General features: G+C 38.0%; 1 protein-coding gene and 1 non-coding gene across 6 annotated transcripts in view; both read left to right on the top strand.

Moving 5' to 3' along the window:
* Nucleotides 1-20,458, top strand: part of NFATC3 (nuclear factor of activated T cells 3) — a 124,190-nt gene that overhangs the window by 48,529 nt on the left and 55,203 nt on the right. The gene's annotated exons all lie outside the window — the stretch shown is intronic.
* Nucleotides 4,246-4,317, top strand: TRNAA-UGC (transfer RNA alanine (anticodon UGC)). The gene has a single exon. It is a non-coding gene; the product is annotated as a tRNA-Ala (tRNA).

Raw genomic sequence — 20,458 nt, 5'->3', positions numbered from 1 at the left:
TTCCAGGTTGTCCATTTTATTGGCATAGAGTTGCTTGTAGTAGTCTCTTAAGATGCTTTGTATTTCTGCAGTGTCTGTTGTAACTTCTCCTTTTTCTTATCTAATTTTATTGATTTGAGTCCTCTCCCTCTTTTTCTTGATGATTCTGGCTAATGGTGTATCAATTTTGTTTATCTTCTAAAGAACCAGCTTTTCGTTTTATTGATATTTGCTATTGTTTTCTTTGTTTCTGTTTCATTTATTTCTGCTCTGATCTTTATGATTGACCATCGTGTTTTCATTGTCATTTGTCTCTAGGTATTTTTTGATTTCCTCTTGATTTCTTCAGTGATTTCTTTGTTACTTAGTAACGTATTGTTTAGCCTCCTTGTGTTTGTGTTCTTTTACGTTTTTTTCCCTGTAATTCATTTCTAATCTCATAGCGTTGTGGTCAGAAAAGATGCTTGATATGATTTCAAGTTTCTTAAATTTACTGAGGCCTGATTTGTGACCCAAGATGTGATCTATCCTGGAGAATGTTCTGTGCACACTTGAGAAGAAAGTGTAATCTGCTGTTTTTGGATGGAATGTCCTATAAATATCAATGAAATCTATCTGGTCTATTGTGTCATTTAAAGCTTCTGTTTCTTTATTTATTTTCATTTTGTATGATCTGTCCATTGGTGTAAGTGAGGTGTTAAAGTCTGCCACTATTATTGTGTTACTGTTGATTTCCTCTTTTATAGCTTTTAGCAGTTGCCTTATGTATTGAGGTGCTCCTGTGTTGAGTGCATATATATTTATAATTGTTATATCTTCTTGGATTGATCCCTTCATCATTATGTAGTGTCCTTCCTTGTCTCTTGTAACATTCTTTATTTTAAAGTCTGTTTTATCTGATATGAGTATTGCTACTCCGGCTTTCTTTTGATTTCCATTTGCATGGAATATCTTTTTCCATCCCCTCACTTTTGGTCTGAATGTGTCCCTAGGTCTGAAGTGGGTCTCTTGTAGACAGCATATAGATGGGTCTTGTTTTTGTATCCATTCAGCAAGCCTGTGTCTTTTGGTTGGAGCATTTAGTCCATTCACATTTAAGGTAATTATCGATATGCATTTTCCTATGACCATTTTCTTAATTGTTTTGGGTTTGTTTTTGTAGGTCCTTTTCTTCTCTTGTGTTTCCCACTTAGAGAAGTTCCTTCACCATTAGTTGTAGAGCTGTTTTGGTGGTGCTGAATTCTGTTATCTTTTGCTTGTCTGTAAAGCTTCTGATTTCTCCATCAAATCTGAATGAGATCCTTGCTGGGTAGAGTAATCTTGGTTGTAGGTTCTTCCCTTTCATCACTTTAACTATATCATGCCATTCCCTTCTGGCTTGTAGAGTTTCTGCTGAGAAATCAGCTGTTAACCTTATGGGAGTTCCCTTATCTGTTATTTGTCATTTTTCCCTTGCTGCTTTCAATAACTTTTCTTTGTCTTTAATTTTTGCCAATTTGATTACTGTGTGTCTCGGCGTGTTTCTCCTTGGGTTTATCCTGTATGAGACCCTCTGTGCTTCCTGAACTTGGGTGGCTATTTCCTTTCCCATGTTAGGGAAGTTTTTAACTATAATCTCTTCAGATATTTTCTCTGGTCCTTTCTCTTTCTGTCCTCCTTCTGGGACCCTTGTAATGCAAATGTTGCGTTTAATGTTGTCCCATAGGTCTCTTAGGCTGTCTTCATTTTTTTTCATTCTTTTCTTTATTCTGTTCCACAGCAATGAATTCCACCATTCTGTCCTCCAGTTCACTTATCCATTCTTCTGCCTCAGTTATTCTGCTATTGGTTCCTTCTAGTGTAGTTTTCATTTCAGTTATTGTATTGTTCATCTCTGTTTGTTTGTTCTTTAATTCTTCTAGGTCTTTGTTAAACATTTCTTGCATCTTCTCAATCTTTGCCTCCATTCTTTTTCCGAGGTCCTGGATCATCTTCACTATCATTCTTCTGAAATCTTTTTCTGGAAGGTTGCCTATCTCTACTTCATTTAGTTGTTTTTCTGGGGTTTTATCTTGTTCCTTCATCTGGTACATAGCCCTCTGCCTTTTCATCTTGTCTATCTTTCTGTGAATGTGGTTTTTGTTCCACAGGCCGCATGATTGTAGTTCTTCTTGCTTCTGCTGTCTGCCCTCTGGTGGATGAGGCTATCTAAGAGGCTTGTGTAAGTTTACTGATGGTAGGGACTGGATGTTCTGAGAATTTTTTAATATTCAGAAAGAGAAAGAGGATGACACCAATTGCCATTCCAGACCAATCTGACCATTACACATAAGAGTGGTGTGCTTGGTTCTCAAGCCTGGGAAAAATGCCTTGATTTTTTTCTGTATGTGCAGACTTTTAAAAAATGTTTTACTGCTGTATGGGAATGCATCATTAAAGTACACAAATATTAACATGTATAGCTCAATGAATTTTTCATACACACACAGACACACGCACACACATACTCACGCACACGTAAAACTACAAACAGGTTAAGATATAGAATGTTTTAAGCACCCCAGAAGACTCCCTTGTGCCCTTCCCAGTTTATATCTTCCAACCAAAGGTAACTGTGCTTCTGACCATTTATTATCATTGATTAGTTTTTTTATTCATGAGTTGCTAATAAATGGACTCATACAAAATGTTCTGTTTTCTGTCTAGCTTCATTTATTCAACACAGGAGCGTGAAATTCATCCAGTTTGAGTTTTTTTGTAGTTTGAAAAAAATTGCTGTATAATATTCCATCGTATGAATTTACTACAATTTCTTTATCTGTCGTTCTGTTCATTGACACTTGGTTTGTGTCCAGTTTTCATATATCATGAGTAAAGCTGTTGTATGCTTTTTTTCACACATATCTTTTGATGGACGAAGCATTCACATGTTTTTGGTATATGTTTATATGTCTCAGAGTGCAATTGCTGGTTTTTCAAAGGAGCTGTACCAGTTTTTACTTCTGACCAGCCATATATGAAAGTTCCAGGTACTCTACATCCTCACCAATAATACCAGCACTTGGTTCTTGTCTTTTAATTTTAACCATTCTGACAGGGATGTGGAGGTATCACACTGGTTTTAAATTGTTGTTTCTTTCTTTTTTTTTTTTAAATTGTTGTTTCTTGATAACCAGTGATGTTGAACATCTTTTCATATGTTTATCAGACATTTGGCTGTCCTTTTTGTGAAGTGTCTGTTCACATCTCTTGACCAATTTTTAAATTGTCTCTTTTTCTTATTGATTCGTAGGAGTTTTTAATATTTGGATATAAGTCCTTTGTCAGATATATGTATGGCAAATGACATTTCTTTTCCTAGTCTGTTGCTTGCTTTTTCACTTTCTTAATTGTGTCTTTTGGTAAATGGAAGTTTTTAATGAACTCCAAATTATCAGTCTTGTTTTCCATGGAAAGTGCTTTCATACCTTTTGAAGAATCTTTGCTTGCTCCAAGGTTATGAAGATAGTTTCCTGTGTTTTATTCTGGAAGCTTTATTACTTTACCTTTTACATATAGGTCTGTGATCTATCTCAAATTAATTTTTGTATATGAATTAAAGGTAAAGATTAAGATACATTTTGTTTTCTTATGGATAGAAGTTGATCCAGTACCATTATTGAAAAGCCCATCATTTTTCTACTCTACGACATTGGTGCCTTTGTCATAAATCAGGTGCCCAGCTGTATATCTGTGGCTCTCTTCCCTAACTCTTCATTCTGTGCCATTGGACTATTTGTTCTGTCTTAGTACCATTACTACATTGCATTAATTACAATTTCTTTATAGTAAATCTTGATATTTGATAGTGTGGGTCTTTTTTTAGGATTGTATTGGTTATTCCAGGTCCTTTGCATTTCTGTATGAATTGTAGAGTCAGCTTGTCAATCTCTACCCACCACACCCCCAAAATTAAAAAAAAAACCTGCTGGGATTTTGATTAAGATTATCCAATGGTTAGTACTCAGCGCTTTCACTGCAGAGGGCCTGGGTTCAGTCCCTGATGAAGGAACTAAGATCCCATGAGCCTCACGGCGGTGGCCCAAAAAAAAAAAGATTATCTAAGAGTTTTATAGTTAAAATCATACATTTAGGTCTTTTCTCCATTTGAGTTAATTTTTGTATATGGTGTTAGGTAAGGGTCCAGCTTTATTCTTTTGCATGTAGTTACCCAGTTTTCTCAGCATCATTTGTTGAAAAGACTCTCCTGTCCTCATTGAATAGTCTTAACATTGTTGTTAAAAATCATCCCTGGCAGTCCAGTGGTTAGGACTTGGCACTTGCACTGCCAGGGCCCAGGTTCAATCCCTGATCAGGGAACTAAGATCACTGTGTGGTACAGTCAAAACCAAAACAAAACAAAACAAAAACCTTTGACCATATGTGCAAGGGTTTATTTCTAGGCTCTCTATTCTGTCCCATTGGTCTCTGTGTCTGTCTGTGCTAGTTCCACAGTGTTTTGATTGCGGTAGCTTTGTAGTAAGCTTTGAAATCTGAAAGCATGGGTCTTCAGTTTTGTTCTTTTTTTTGAAGATTGTCTTGGCTATTCAGCGTCCCTTGAGATTCCATATGACTTTTAGGATGGATTTTTCTATTCCTCAAAAAATGTCTTTGAGATTTTTATGCAGACTGCATTGAATCTGTAGATTGCTTTAGGTAGTATTGACATGTTAACAATAATAAATCTTCCAGTCCATGAACATGGGATGTTTTTCCATTTATTCCTGTCTTCTTTAATTTTTTTCAGCAATGTTGTATAGTTTTCATTGTGTAAAACTGTAACCCCTTTGATTGAGTTAATTCCTAGGTATTTTATTCTTCTTGATGCTATTGTAAATGGAATTGTTTTCATAATTTCCTTTTCAGGTTGTTCACTGTGTGTAGAAATGCAACTGATTTTCATGTGTTGACTTTGTGTCCTGCTACTTTGTTGAATTCATTTATTATCTCTAGCAGTTTTTGTTTTTGTTTTGGTAGAATCATTAGGGTTTCCTTTGTTTTTTAAATTAATTAATTAATTTTTAGCTGTGTTGGGTCTTCGTTGCTGTGCACGGGCTTTCTCTAGTTGTGGTGAGTGGGGGTACTCTTCATCGTGCTGCGTGGGCTTCTCATTGTTGTGGCTTTCTCTTGTTGTGGAGCACAGGCTCTGGTGCACAGACTTCAGTAGTTGTGGCACATGGGCTCAGTAGTTGTGGCTTGTGGGCTCTAGAGCTCAGGCTCAGTAGTTGTGGCGCACGGGCTTAGTTGCTCCACGGCATGTGGGATCTTCCCGGGCCAGGGCTCGAACCTGTGTCCCTTACATTGGTAGGCAGATTTTTAACCACTGTGCCACAAGGGAAGCCCAGGGTTTTCTATATATAAGATTATATCATCTAAGAACAGATAATTTTGCTTCTTCCTTTCCAATTTAGATACCTTTTATTTCTTTTTCTTGCCTAATTGCTCTGGCTAGAACTTCCAGTACTATGTTGAAAAGAAGTGGTGAAAGCAAGCATCATTACTTGTTCCTGATCGTAGAGGAAAAACTTTCAGTTTTTATGAGTATGATGTTTGCTGTGGGGCTTCCTTCCTCCCTCCCTCCCTCCCTCCCTCCCTTCCTCCCTTCCTCTTATCCTCCCTCCCTCCCTTCTTCACCAGGTCTTAGTTGTGGCACGTGGGATCTTCATTGCCACATGTTTTTAGTTGTGGCATGTGGACTTCTTAGTTGCTGCATGCGAACTCATAGTTGCGGCATGCATGTGGGATCTAATTCCTCGACCGGAGATTGAACCTGAGCCTCCTGCATTGGAAGCATGGAGTCTTACCCATTGGACCACCAGGGAAGTCCCAAATGGGTTTTTCATATATGGCTTTTATTATTTTGAGATATTTTCCTTCTATTCCTACCTTATTGAGTGTTTTTATCATGAAAGGGTATTGAATTTTGCCAAATGCTTTTTCTGAACCAGTTGAGATAATCATGTGATTTTTTTTTTCCCTTCATTATGTTAATGTTGGTTTATTACATTGATTGATATTCATGTGTTGAACCATTCTTGCATTCTGGGAATAAATCCCACTTGGTCATGGTGTATAATTCTTCAAATATGCTGCAGAATTTGGTTTGCCAGTATTTTGTTGAGGATTTTTCATCAGTGCTCATAAGGGATATTGGTCTGTAGTTTTCTTGTATTGTCTTCGTCTGGCTTTGATATCAGGGTAATGCTGACTCCATGGAATGAGTTAGGAAGTGTTCCCTCCTCTTCAATTTATTTGAAGGTTTGAAGAAGATCAGTATTAGTTCTTCTTTAAATGTTTGGTTGAATTCACTGGGTCCAGGGCTTTGCTTTGTCAGGAAATTTTTTTTTTTTTTTTTGCCGTATTGGGTCTTCGTTTCTGCGCGCAGGCTTTCTTTAGTTGCAGCGAGTGGGGGTTACTCTTTGGTGTGGAGCGTGGGCTTCTCATTGTGGTGGCTTCCCTTGTTGCGGAGCACGGGCTCTAGGCACCAGGGCTCAGTAGTTGTGGCACATGGGCTTAGTTGCTCCGAAGCATGTGGGATCCTCCCAGACCAGGGCTCAAACCCATGTCCCCGTATTGGCAGGCGTATTCTTAACCACTGTGCCACGACGGAAGCCCCTGTGAGGAGATTTCTAATTACCGGTTCCATCTTCTTACTAGTTAAAGGAATATTCAGATTGTCTGTTTCTTTGTGGTTTAGTTTTAAGGGTTTGTGTTTCTAGGAATTTGTCCACTTCATGTAGGTTATCCAGTTTGCTGGTATACAGTTGTTCATAGTACTCTCTTATAATCCTTTCTTTAAAATAATTAATTAATTAATTTTGTTTTTTTGGCTGCGTTGGGTCTTCGTTGTGCATGGGCTTTCTCTAGTTGCAGAGAGCGTGGGCTTCTCATTGCAGTGGCTTCTCTTGTTTCAGAGCACGGGCTCTAGGTGCACGGGCTTCAGTAGTTGGGCTTGCAGGCTCTAGAGCTCAGGCTTAGTAGTTGTGGTGCACAGGCTTAATTGCTCTGCAGCACATGGGATCCTCCCAGACCAGGGCTCGAACCTGTGTCCCCTGCATTGGCAGGCAGATTCTTAACCACTGCGCCACCAGGGAAGCCCTAATCCTTTTTATTTCTGTAGAATTGGTAGTGTCGTTTCTAATTTTAGTAATTCAGGTATTTTCTCCTTTTTTCTTAGTCTGTTGAGCTAAAAGTTTGTCAATTTTGATCTTTTTAAAGAACCAACTTTTGGTTTCATTGATTTTTCTGTATTTTTCTGTTTCCTGTTTCATTTACCTCTGCTCTAATGTTTATTACTTTCTTCTGCTGGCTTTAGGTTTAGTTTGTTCTTTTTCTAGTTCCTTAAGTTGTAAAGTTTTGTTCACAACTAGAAATCAGATTCTCCCCCTTCCACAGGGCTTGCTCTTTTTTGTTTTTGTCTTTTTTATTGTCGTAAGCTGGTTTTTTTGTTGGTTTTTTTTTTTTTTTTTTGCCAGGGATCAGCCTGAGGTATAAACTTAAGGTCTTCTCTGGTCTTTTTTGAGCCTTTCCCTGGCCATGGGTGATTATTTTCTAATTTTCCCCAGATATTCAGTTGTTTTTTAAATATCCTAGTCTTTAATGTGTGGCTTTTAGAAGGGGAAAAAGAAAACTGAGGTGTGGGTGTCACTACTATAAATCCCCTGGGGGACTTGCCTTGTGGCGCAGTGGTTAAGAATCCGCCTGCCAGTGCAGGGGACACGGGTTCAATCCCTGGTCTGGGGTGATCCCACATGCTGCGGAGCAACTAAGCCCATGTGCCACAACTCCTGAAGCCCATGTGCCTAGAGCCCATGCTCCACAACAAGAGAAGCCACTGCAATGAGAAACCCACGCACCACAACAAAGAGTAGCCCCTGCTCACCACAACCAGAGAAATCCCGTGTGCAGCAAAGAGGACCAAACGCAGCCAAAAAAAAATTTTTAAAAACTGAACCATACAGGCATTGTCTACTTCTTCCTTGTATTTTCTATAATCTGATGAATTTATAGATGGAGAGTACAAAGTAGAAACCGAATGTCCTTTTATTATCAAATTGGGCTGATAGATGAAAAATATATATAATCTTATTTCTTTTTATACTTCATGGTTAGGGACTGTAGAATTATAGAGCACTGTTAAGAAACTTCTTCCAACTTCCTAGGGGGTTTTTTGGGTTTTACATACTCCACAATGTTTTTGTGTGGTGGGGGTAAAAAATTTCTGTAGTGCCTTAAGAATATACAAGCACAATAGAGAAATAGATGCAGTTTAAATTATTTTTAATTTTTATTTTTTTTAACATCTTTATTGGAGTATAATTGCTTTACAATGGTGTGTTTCTGCTGTATAACAAAGTGAATCAGCTATACATATACATATATCCCCATATCCCCTCCCTCTTGCATCTCCCTCCCACACTCCCTATCCCACCCGTCTAGGTGGTCACAAAGCACCGAGCTGATCTCCCTGTGCTATGCAGCTGCTTCCCACTAGCTATCTGTTTTACATTTGGTAGTGTGTATATATATCCATGCCACTCTCTCACTTCGTCCCAGCTTACCCTTCCCCCTCCCCGTGTCCTCAAGTCCAAGTCCATTCTCTATGTCTGTGGCTTTATACCTGTCCTGCCCCTAGGTTCTTCAGAACCTTTTTTTTTTTAGATTCCATATATTATTTTTATTTTTTTTAACATCTTTATTGGAGTATAATTGCTTTACAATGGTGTGTTTCTGCTGTATAACAAAGTGAATCAGCTATACATATACATATATCCCTATATCCCCTCCCTCTTGCATCTCCCTCCCACACTCCCTATCCCACCCGTCTAGGTGGTCACAAAGCACCGAGCTGATCTCCCTGTGCTATGCAGCTGCTTCCCCACTAGCTATCTGTTTTACATTTGGTAGTGTGTATATATATCCATGCCACTCTCTCACTTCGTCCCAGCTTACCCTTCCCCCTCCCCGTGTCCTCAAGTCCAAGTCCATTCTCTATGTCTGTGGCTTTATACCTGTCCTGCCCCTAGGTTCTTCAGAACCTTTTTTTTTTTTAGATTCCATATATATATGTTAGCATACGGTATTTGTTTTTCTCTTTCTGACTTACTTCACTCTGTATGACAGACTCTAGGTCCATCCACCTCACTACAAATAACTCAGTTTCGTTTCTTTTTATGGCTAAGTAATATTCCATTGTATATATGTGCCACATCTTCTTTATCCATTCATCTGTCGATGGTCACTTAGGTTGCTTCCATGTCCTGGCTATTGTAAATAGAATGATGCAGTTTAATTTAAAATGAAACTAACTTGTTTACTTGTCAGGAAATTAATCTTTAATAAAGTTAACATAGTGTATAGTGAGTACTTAATCAGATTATTTTTCTTATCCAAATTAGGAAAATTGTCTGTTTAATTAAAGTCAATAACTTTTATTGGAGTTCTCTAATGAAAATACACATTTTCAGGCCTAGGATTCAAAGAGACTTGCAGGTCTTAACTTTCTGAATTTTGTTTTAGATGGTTTAACATAGTATAGAGTCTCCATATCTTTTAGAATAATGTTTAGGTTATAGAACAAATAATTTTAAAAGAATTTAGTTTAATGTTGACATTTATCCAAAAAATGCTAGACACCAATATGCTCTTAAATTGCCTAATTTAGTGACATTTTGCATATTTGTTCTGTTGCTAATTGCAAAAATTGATTTTTTTTGTAGTTCTTTGTAGTTTACAAAATGTTTTCTCAGAGTTTATATTTAATATTTGCTAAAGTTTTTTGAAAAGGGCAAGACAAGTACATTGTACAGATGATTTAATATTACACTTAATGTAATTGGTAGAGATCTTAAACCCAGGTCTTTTGACTCTGCTGTTCCACTTTCATTGTACCATGTTGCCTCTTATAGTTATCTTATAATTTCATGTGCTTTTCATTTTATAAAGTACTTTCACATTATCTCTTTTAATTCTCTGAATAAGCCTTTTTAGAAATCCTGGTGTTTGATTTAAAGACAAGTGCTGTTTCTACAACGTTTGGAGCTCCTGATAAAAATCTTGGACCTTGTTTACCATCATTTTAGTTTAAGCTCTTTTAGATTAATTGTGGTAGGCTAACTACTATGACTAATAATCTCTAGTTCTTGTTGGTTTGCGACAGAAAAGTTTATTTTCTTTTGTATTGTCACTCTTGAATACAAGGTCTATTTTTTGATACAATCATGTTCAGCACACAGCCTCCATGGTCCCTGGGAAAAGGGAAGAAAGTATAGGAAAGGCACATAAGATACATGAACCTGGAAATTACTACCAATTATTACTACTCACTGTCCAGTAGTAATCACTTGCAAATGAGTGGCCCTACTCATTTGCAAGAGGACTAGGAAAGGTATACACTATACAGTTCTATACGTAAATCTTTGGTGGTCAGCTTGTCTTCTCGTCCACATTTGCTATACGGTGTTGGTCTTTAAGTACATTCAGGAGTCAATACTAGTAGCTCAATGACTGGTATGGGCTCTGCAGTCATACTGCTTGGGTTTGAATCCTGAGCTGTACTGTATCTTTGGCCAAGCAGTTTAACTTTTCTAGACCTTTTATTGAATCATTCATTGCTTAGTTTATTCATTCACCTATCCTTTCACTCATTCAATAAATATTTTTTGATTGCTCACTACATTATAGGCAATATTGTAGATGCTGGGGATCCAGAGATAAATAAGACAGAAAAGGTCCCTGCCCTTATGGGTCTTTCTTGCATTATACTGAGCAGAGACAATAAGCAAATAAACAAAATAATATTAGAATGTATTAAGGGCTATATTGGAAATTAGAATACGATGTGATAGAAGTTAATTATGGAGGGAACTACCTCCAATTCCTTTTTTGTAGAATGAGAATAATATCACCTACCTAAGAGCTGATGTGGGGATGAAATGAAACATTGCATGTAAAGAACATAGTAAATGTTCAGTAAATATTATTTGCTATTATTACTTAGGCTTCTTTTAGCAGCTTGATCAATGTTCTGTGAACCCTGATGGAGAAAATGCAGCAGAATAAGATATCTACATTGGCATCTTAGAATTCATCTGGGTTGATTGCTGTCATTTTAAAGAGCTGTGTTAGCATTCCATTGGCCAGTGTTGTATCAAAATGAAAAGAGAAAGAGCACTTAAGCACAAGTTCTAGAAATCTTTCTGATACTCCCCAAAGGAGGATTTCAGATGTTCTCAATATAATTATATGGTGAGAGCCAAGAAGTTTCTGAAGTATATATTTCTTGAAATTTTAAAAACTCAAACTACGAAGCTGTTGAAAAATACCACCTACTTTCTAGCCAACTAATAAACTAACTTTTACTTTTATTCAAAGTAAATAATCTTATTCATTAATATGGTCTGCAAATATGTAATACACTCAGGGTAGTTTGTTACTGTAGCTGGGGATTCAAGAGGGGGAGTGGAATCAGACATGTTTCCTACTCTCATGAAATTTCTAGTTCAGTGAAGTTTGCAAACAAGATAATAACAAAAGTATGATAAAGCCTTAATGGGGGAAATTCAGATCTCTCTGACAGCAAATAGGGACCTAAAACCCAGATGAAGGGGTTGAATCAGGCACTGCTTATTTGAGTGAAGTTCCTAGCTAATTAATAAACATTAGCCAGGGAAAAGCTAAATACTAAGGAAGTGAAAGTATTAAGCAGAGGAAAGGGTTTAGAGCTACACTGTCCAATTCAGCAGCCACTAACCACATTTAAATTTAAAGCAACTAAAATTTAAAATTCAGTTCTTCACTTGCATTAACAACACTTCAAGGCTTGGTAGCCAATGTGGGTAATGGTTACATTGCCTTTTTTTTTTTGCGGTACGCGGGCCTCTCACTGTTGTGGCCTCTCCCGTTGCGGAGCACAGGCTCCGGACGCGCAGGCTCAGCAGCCACGGCTCACGGGCCCAGCCACTCCGCAGCATGTGGGATCTTCCCGGACCGGGGCACGAACCCGTGTCTCCTGCATCGGCAGGCAGACTCTCAACCACTGTGCCACCAGGGAAGCCCTACATTGCCTTTTGAACAAATGATGCTGTAGCAATTGGACATCCATAGACAAGAAAATAAACTTTAACCTAAACTTCACACCTTACACAACAATTGATATGACATGGATCATGGGGTTTTTTTTACAATTCAGATATAGAATATTTTCATCATTGCAGCGAGTTCTGTTGAGCAGTGTTGATTTAGAAGGCTCTGAGACCAAAGGAAATACGGCATGTTAATGAATTACAAGAAATATGCAACAGTAGAATTTGATTTCATTTGTCCAAAAAGTATTAGTATTTTAGGAATTATCAGAAACATTTTATTCTCATTTTTCAAAATGTGAAAATCATTTGAAATTACATCCATTTTTAATTTAGCATAGGTAATGGCAACTGTATTTAAATAAAAAATATACTGCTTATAGACCAAGATGAATATTCTTTAAGAACTTTTACATTGTCTTTTTTTTTTTTTTTTGCGGTTCGCGGGCCTCTCACTGTTGTGGCCTGTCCCGTTGCGAAGCACAGGCTCCGGACGCGCAGGCTCAGCGGCCATGGCTCAAGGGCCTAGCCGCTCCACAGCATGTGGGATCTTCCTGGACCGGGGTACGAACCTGTGTCCCCTGCATCGGCAGGCGGGCTCTCAACCACTGCGCCACCAGGGAAGCCCTACATTGTCTTTTTAACGAATGGTGCTGTAGCAGTTGGACATCTTTAAGCAAATAAAACCACCTTAACCTAAACCTCACATCTTATACAAAAATTAATTCAAAATGGATTGTGAAATTAAATGTGAATTGTAAAACCATAAAACTTTTAGAAGAAAGCATAGGAGAAAATCTTCAGGACCTCAAGCTATGAGAAAAGTTCTCGGGCATGATACCAAAAGCATGATACTAGAAGAAAAAATAGATAAATTGGACTTCATCAAAATTAAAAACTTTAGCTCTGTGAAAGATCCTATTAAGAGGATGGAGGACTTCCCTGGTGGTCCAGTCGTTGGGACTCCGCACTCCCAATGCAGGGGGTACTGGTTCAATCCCTGCTTGAGGAACTAAGATTCCACATGCTGCACAGCATAGCAAAAAAAATATAAAAGGATGGCAAAGACAGGCTATAGACAGGGAGAAAACATTTGCAAACCACATATCCGACAAAGATCTTGTATCTAGAATAGGTAAAGAACTTTGAAAACTCAGCAGTAAAAAAGCAATTCAGGGGGCTTCCCTGGTGGCGCAGTGGTTGGGAGTCTGCCTGCCAGTGCAGGGGACACGGGTTTGAGCCCTGGTCCGGGAAGATCCCACATGCCGCAGAGCAACTGGGCCCGTGACCCACAACTACTGAGCCTGTGCTCTAGAGCAACAAGAGAAGCCACCACAATGAGAAGCCTACGCACGGCAACGAAGAGTAGCCCCCTCTCTCCGCAACTAGAGAAAGCCCGTGCACAGCAACAAAGACCCAGTGCAGCCAAAAATAAATAAATAAATAAAATAAAATTTTAAAAAAAGCAATTCAGTTATAAATGGGCACAAGACATGAACAGACATTTTGCCAAGGAGGAGATAAGATGGCAAATAAGCATGTGAAAAGATTTTCCACATTATTAGCCATTAGAAAAATGCAAATTAAAACCACAATGAGATATCACTATATGCCTTATAGAACAGTTAAATAAAAAAATAGTGATAGGGCTTCCCTGGTGGCGCAGTGGTTGAGAGTCCGCCTGCTGATGCAGGGGACATGGGTTCGTGCCCTGGTCCGGGAAGATCCCACATGCCGCGGAGCGGCTGGGCCCGTGAGCCGTGGCCACTGAGCCTGTGTGTCGGAGCCTGTGCTCCGCAATGGGAGCGGCCACAACAGTGAGAGGCCCATGTACAGGAAAAAAAAAATAGTGATAATACTAAATGCTGGCAAGGATGCCAAGAAACTTTATCCCACCTAAACTGCTGTTACGAATGTAAAATGGTACAACCACTCCGCAAGATAGTTTGTCAGGTTCTTAAAAAACTAAACTTGCATTTACCACATGACCCAGGAATCACATTTGGCATTTATCACAGAAAAATAAAAACTTGTTCACACAATAACCTTTAAGGTTCATAGTAGTGTCATTTTTCTTAGTCAAAAATTAGAAACAAACCAAATGGAAGAAGAGTTAAACAAACTGGTATATCCATACAATGCACTAGCTACCATTCAGCAATAAAAAGGAACAAACTGTTGATACACACAAGTTGGAAGGTTCTCCATGGAGCTATGCTGACTGGAAAAAAAGGCAATCTCAAATGGTTACATACTGTGATTCCATTTATATATATAACATTCTCAAAATGGCAGAGCTACAGAGATGACACTAGATTAGCGGTTGCCAGGGAACAGGAACTGGTTGAAGACTGTGAATGTAAATGGGTAGCACGAGAGAGTTCCTTTGTGGTAATGGAAGAGTTCTGGATCATGACTGTTAATGGTGGTTACTTGAATCTACATATGGGATAAAATTACATACATACTTTATTATACAGTGATAAGTTTTATGAAGGAATAAATATTTTGAGTCTTATCCCAAAAGTTACTGAAAGTTAAAATGGAGATTGTAGTATTTTTTTCCATAACTAGACTTTGTATTTCATTATACGCCAAGATTCATTTCCAGGTGATGATTTTTTGTATGATGTTGTTATATGTATATTTTCAGTTTGAAGCAATTTATGGAAATTTAATTTTGTTTTTTTATTATCTCTACATTGTGTTGTCATGTGTCTAATATATTCAGATCCGCTCCCTCCAAGTAATGTAGCAGGACTGATAATAGAACTCCTCTTATTGAAGCTGCTTTAATCTGTCGTATACCTTCAGGCTTTAACCCTCCAGCTTTAGTTAAATTAAGCAGGCACAGACCTTTGCTATGGAAACGTACAGAAACATAACAAACAACTTAGCTTACTTTGTTCTACAAAGCAGAAGGTGACCTGAAGAGAAGTATCCTGATACTAGATGAAAGATTTTAGAGAATAGTGTTAACAGTAGCAATAATTTGTTGCGTATAACATTGGCAGCAAATGGGATGGGATGGAATGATAGTCTATTTATTTGATGTTCTTTTAAACTCCTTGAGTTGCAAAGGAGAAGCCCTATTTTTCTTATGCTGTAGTATATATGCTTGGAGCAGATGTTGGCTGAAATACGTGTTATGAAATATATTCCCTTTGAAATCTTATCTGCCTGATTACCTTCCCCCATCACTGGCTTATTTTACTATCAAAGTATAAAGGACAGGTGGCTTATGTCTTTGCCAAGCTGGTATTAATATGAGTCATCTAATATGACTGGGATACTTTGGAATATAGTACTTACTGGTATGTTACGTGATATTTGGGTAACTTAATAGATAGCAATAAAATTTTTAGTTTGTATTTTCTATTTTAGATTTTACTACTTCATTTTAAACAGCTACTTTAGTGGTTATAATTCTTATTTAAATAATTCTGTTGACTAACCTCATGTTATTTTGTTCCACCAAATTGTACTCTCTCATTCCAAAATTCATTCATTCAGCAATGATTAAATGCCCATAACGTGATAGGTACTATACTAGGCTCTGGAGATAACAAGAATGACACTGTCCCCCTCACAGTACTTTGAGGCAAGTGGTAAAGTTGTTGGTACTTCTTCCTCCACTACAAGAACAGTTGGTTCCATAGAATAATTTGTTCAATGTAGGATTAAACATGAAAGAGCAACAATAAGTATAGCAGAAAGGATGATTAGCCATGAGTTCGGAGTAGTTCCTTAATCTTTCTTAGCTTCAGATTCTTCATCTGTAAACTGGAAAAAATGTCATGTACTCCGCAAGAGTTTTAGAATTACATAAACTAATTTAGTTAAAGTATATCCCCACTCTCTACTGTTACTTTTTCACCTCTGTGTCCAAATTTGGATGACTCTCATTCTACATTATCACTTACCCCATCTGCCTCCATACAAACCAAAAGGGAAAAGTGACTGAACCATATTTGTGTGCATATGCATACATACGCCCACACTGTTACTATTTCTTCTTTAGTTATTGATTTATTTAGGCTTTATTTTTTTTTTTACTGTAATCATGTTGGCATTTTATTTTTTATGGAATATTTTCCATTCAATTCAAGCTTTAACATTTATTAACTTGTTTATACCAAAATATGTAAAAAGAAATCACAACTAAAATATTGATAGATTTCTTAAATACACAAATATTTAAATATTTACAGAAAACTGCAATTTCCAGTTAAATATACTAGGTTAAACACATGTGTTTACCTTCATTAGACATTAAACAGTTACACCTTAAGCTTGTTGGTTGGAGAGAAAGAACCAATAATTAAGAAGCACAAATCATGTTATACTAAAGAACCTTGGAAAGGCTCAGGAGGTTGAGGCACTGGTGTCTCTGAAAGTGGGATGTGAGGTGAGGCCGAAAACAAATATTGTTGAAGGTCTACAAAAGAAGCAGTTAAACTTCCCAGATTTTTCTCCCTTATGTGGTATAATGAAGTGATAACCACTGGCTTACCTTGGGAGAATTCTGGAGATTTATTCTTTAGAGGGAATGAAATAGAAGTTCTAGGTTCTAGAATAACTGAAAGCAGGGCTTGAGGGTCTGTACAGAAAATGGGATGGTGATGAAAGGAGAGGTATAATGAAAGTCTGGGTACTGAATAGGGAGAGCTTTGACTCCTCTTAACTCCCAAAATGCTTGCAGTAGGTTTATGTTCCCTAGACAGGAGACTGGAGGATTTACTTTTAGGCAAACTGGTCCAAGATAAAATACCAGTGTGCCTCTTGACTTGCAAATCTTCTAAGGCTAGTGGTTCTCAACCCTATCAGACCCAACCCCACTCTTTTAAAATTTTAAACAAATATTTTATAATACTTTATTTACCTGAAATGGAAATTCAAGGACAATATAATCAGCCTACACATATAATTTTAGAAATACCAATATAATGCTTTTATTATTAAGAGGAAATAAATTTAGAAAATGGTTATAAACAAATTATAACAAAAAGTTATATTTCAAAATGAAAAGGCTTGGTAATGACTATAGAGAAAACAATGAAATAATTAGATACTTGTACCTACAGCATCACTATATCACACTTGCACATAGGCAAGTGTGTTGATCAGCAACCTAAATTCCACCAGTGAGTGGCATTACTAACAATGACATGATTTTCTGAAATGATCAACTCTTGCTAAAGTTTACCTCGGGAATTCCCTGGTGGTCCAGTGGTTAAGACTGTGCTTGCAATGCAGGAGGTGCGGGTTCGATCCCTGGTCGGGGAGCTAAGATTCCACGTGCCGCGCAGCGCAGCCAAAATAAATAAATAAATAAAGTTTACCTCAGTTTACATGGCAGTTGCATTCATGAAAAATTCATGTGTGTTAAAACTGCGATTTGGGTGGTATTTATATATACTAAGGAGTTGGGTTCCAAGTTCGTAAACGTTTCTGTATACACGAATATATATGATGGGACATTCTGAAGTTCTGTGCAACATAGGCTAGTTCCTCTCTTTGAAGAACAATGATTATCTCGTGCATTGATAGGAGTTTGAATTTCTGGCCCCTTTCCATTAAATACCTATATGCACCTCACTCATCATGTTGCCATACTCATTCATTTATAAATTGACTGAGCCTGTTTTGGGGCAACAATGGCAGAGTAGTTAAGATAGAGAGTATACTGGCACTCTCATCATTTTACGCTGCTGCTCAGGGAGCTACAAATCACAGTGATGCAGTTAAAAGTCAGTAGTGTTTAAAGTGCTATGAGTACTGAAACTTTTACAGTGCATACTCATCATGTCATCATGATGTCATCATTCTACTCATCATGTCAAAACAAACAGAAAGAGGATTTCAGTCATCCTTTTAAAGCACAGTAGACTGTATTTTGTTATTGTGCAATAACGCTATGGCTGGGCTAAAAGAATATGTATTATATGGCCTCACGTTTCCATCTAGATGTCTCACTGTTACCTTGAATACCACATGACTAACATTGAAAACATTACCTTATCTTCTTCCAAACCTGTTCTAAATCAGTGACTTCTTCATTTCTTTATTTGCTAGTGATACCATCATTCTCTTGAGTACTGAAGCTCAGAACTTCTAATTTCTTTGTTCCCTTCTCTTTATTATTCTATACGTAGCCAGTTACAAAAAATCTCTTTAGGATCTCGTGAGAAAGACTTATTGCATTAATCCTCCTTCATTTCTATTTTCTATTTATGTTCTCACTTCTACCCTTGTTTAAACTTTGAGTACACATGATTTTAGTGCTTCAGCCTCTTAGCTGGTTTCCATGATTTCGTCTTTTCTCTCCTTCACAGAACCGTAATTGCTTTTTATCATGTGCTTCCCTATATCCTATATTATTATTATTAATAAATTTCTGCCTTTTAAGGTCTTCATTAATTCCTTAAAATTTAATACATGCCACTTTGTTCTTTTTTTTAGTGTCACCTATATAATACTACTGGCTGAAGCAGTGACATTTGATATAGATATTTCCATAATGGATCCTCAATAAAAAGAGGGAGGGGTGGAGTGGTGAACAAGACAAAGTTTCTGTATTTTGGGAACTTATGTGGTAATAAGGAAAACAGATATAAACAAATGTATAAAATACTTTTAAAATTAATTAATTAGTTTATTTATTTATTTTTGGCTCCATTGGGTCTTCATTGCTGCCTACAGGCTTTCTCTAGTTGTGGAGAACAGGGGCTACTGTTCGTTGCAGCACGCGGGCTTCTCATTGCGGTGGCTTCTCTTGTTGTGGAGCACGGGCTCTAGGCATGCGGGCTTCAGTAGTTGTGGCATGCAGGCTCAGTACTTGTGGTTCGTGGGCTCTAGAACTCAGGCTGAGTAGTTGTGGCGCACGGGCTTAGTTGCTCCACGGCATGTGGGATCTTCCCGGACCAGGGCTCAAACCCGTGTCCCATGCATTGGCAGACGGATTCTTAACCACTGTGCCACCAGGGAAGTCCCTAAAATACTTTTGATAGTGATAAATACTATGAAAAATAATAAAACGGGATAAAGGGATAGAAATGTGATGTTTTAGATAGGGTGGTTTTCTCTGAGAAGTTGACCTTTGAGTGTAGAGCTGAAGGAGTGAGGTAATATGAAAATCAGAGGGAAGAATATTCCAGAGGGACAAAATATTAAGTGTGAAGGTCCTGAGGTTAGGAATGAGCTTGAGTGGTTCATGCAATAAGGCCAAGGTGGCCAGAGCAGACTGTGGAAGGGAGAGAGTAGGAGAAGGTAAGGCAACAAGTTAGCCAGGGCCCAGATCACACAGGACTTGTAAATCATCGTAGGGAATTTGAATTTAGTTCTGAGTATGGAAGGAAGCCATTAGAGAGTTCTGAGCAGGGGTGTAAAGTTATCTGGTTAATATTACAAGTTTGTTCTGACTCTTGGACAGAGAATAGGCTATCTGGGAGCAAGAGTAAGAACAGGGAGAGCAGTTATAAGGCTCTTGCAATGGTCCAGGCTTTATTTGCTTCTCTATAAAGGCACAGGGCTGAAAATGATCCTGGGTAAATTATTTTATCTGATAATAGGCAAAAGACTTCATGTCCTTTCCTGGGTAGAGGAGGATAATCAATAAATTATGATGTTGCTTGGTTACAAACTCCACCGTAAAGCCAGGATGAGCAAGCAGGAGGGAGTAAAGCAGTCACCTGAAGGACAACATAATCAAATAAAACTCCTACATATTTGAAACTCTGACTAGATTCCATACTTAGAATCTGGATGCAAACTAATAGCTAACATTTGTTAGGTACATGCCAGACACTGTACTAGGCACTCTATATTTGCTATCATGTGTCAGGATACTTTACAAAACCATAGTGCAGAAACAGAAGAGAATTTCTTTTAAGGTTATTAGGTAGCTCATAAAATCTCAGGTTTGGAAGCTATGTGGCCTGGAACAGTGTACAGCCACCCTACCCAGTTTTGCTCTAGTGAAAACATCACTGACACTGTGACTCACAACCCCAGCTTGTAGGGACAGTGCTTAGGACTGGGTGGGCATCAGAAACTCCACCACTACTGTCTTGAAGAGCCTGGCACTCCACTGTGCTTACCAAAAAATTGACTTTAGGCAGTCTATGTTATCATACTGCACCCTTGCTGGTTCAATGGAATAAAACAGCCATAAAGCACATCTTCCTCCCAGAGGCATTTGGGGCCAAAAGTAGGAGTGGGGATTGCTGAGCAAGATCTGTCTGAAATTTGTAAGATCTCCACCAAGTGCACGTAAGCCACCATCTCAAAGCAGAGGAATCTGACTAAAACTGCAGTAAAGCTGATACAGCTTAAGAACTGTGACCTGACCAAAAAAAAAAAAAAAAAAAAGCATGCCT

This window comes from Neophocaena asiaeorientalis, unplaced genomic scaffold, assembly GCF_003031525.2.
Source record: "Neophocaena asiaeorientalis asiaeorientalis breed wild unplaced genomic scaffold, Neophocaena_asiaeorientalis_V1.1 scaffold90, whole genome shotgun sequence".
Lineage (NCBI taxonomy): Eukaryota > Metazoa > Chordata > Mammalia > Artiodactyla > Phocoenidae > Neophocaena > Neophocaena asiaeorientalis.
This window is presented reverse-complemented; position numbering and strand designations above follow the sequence as displayed.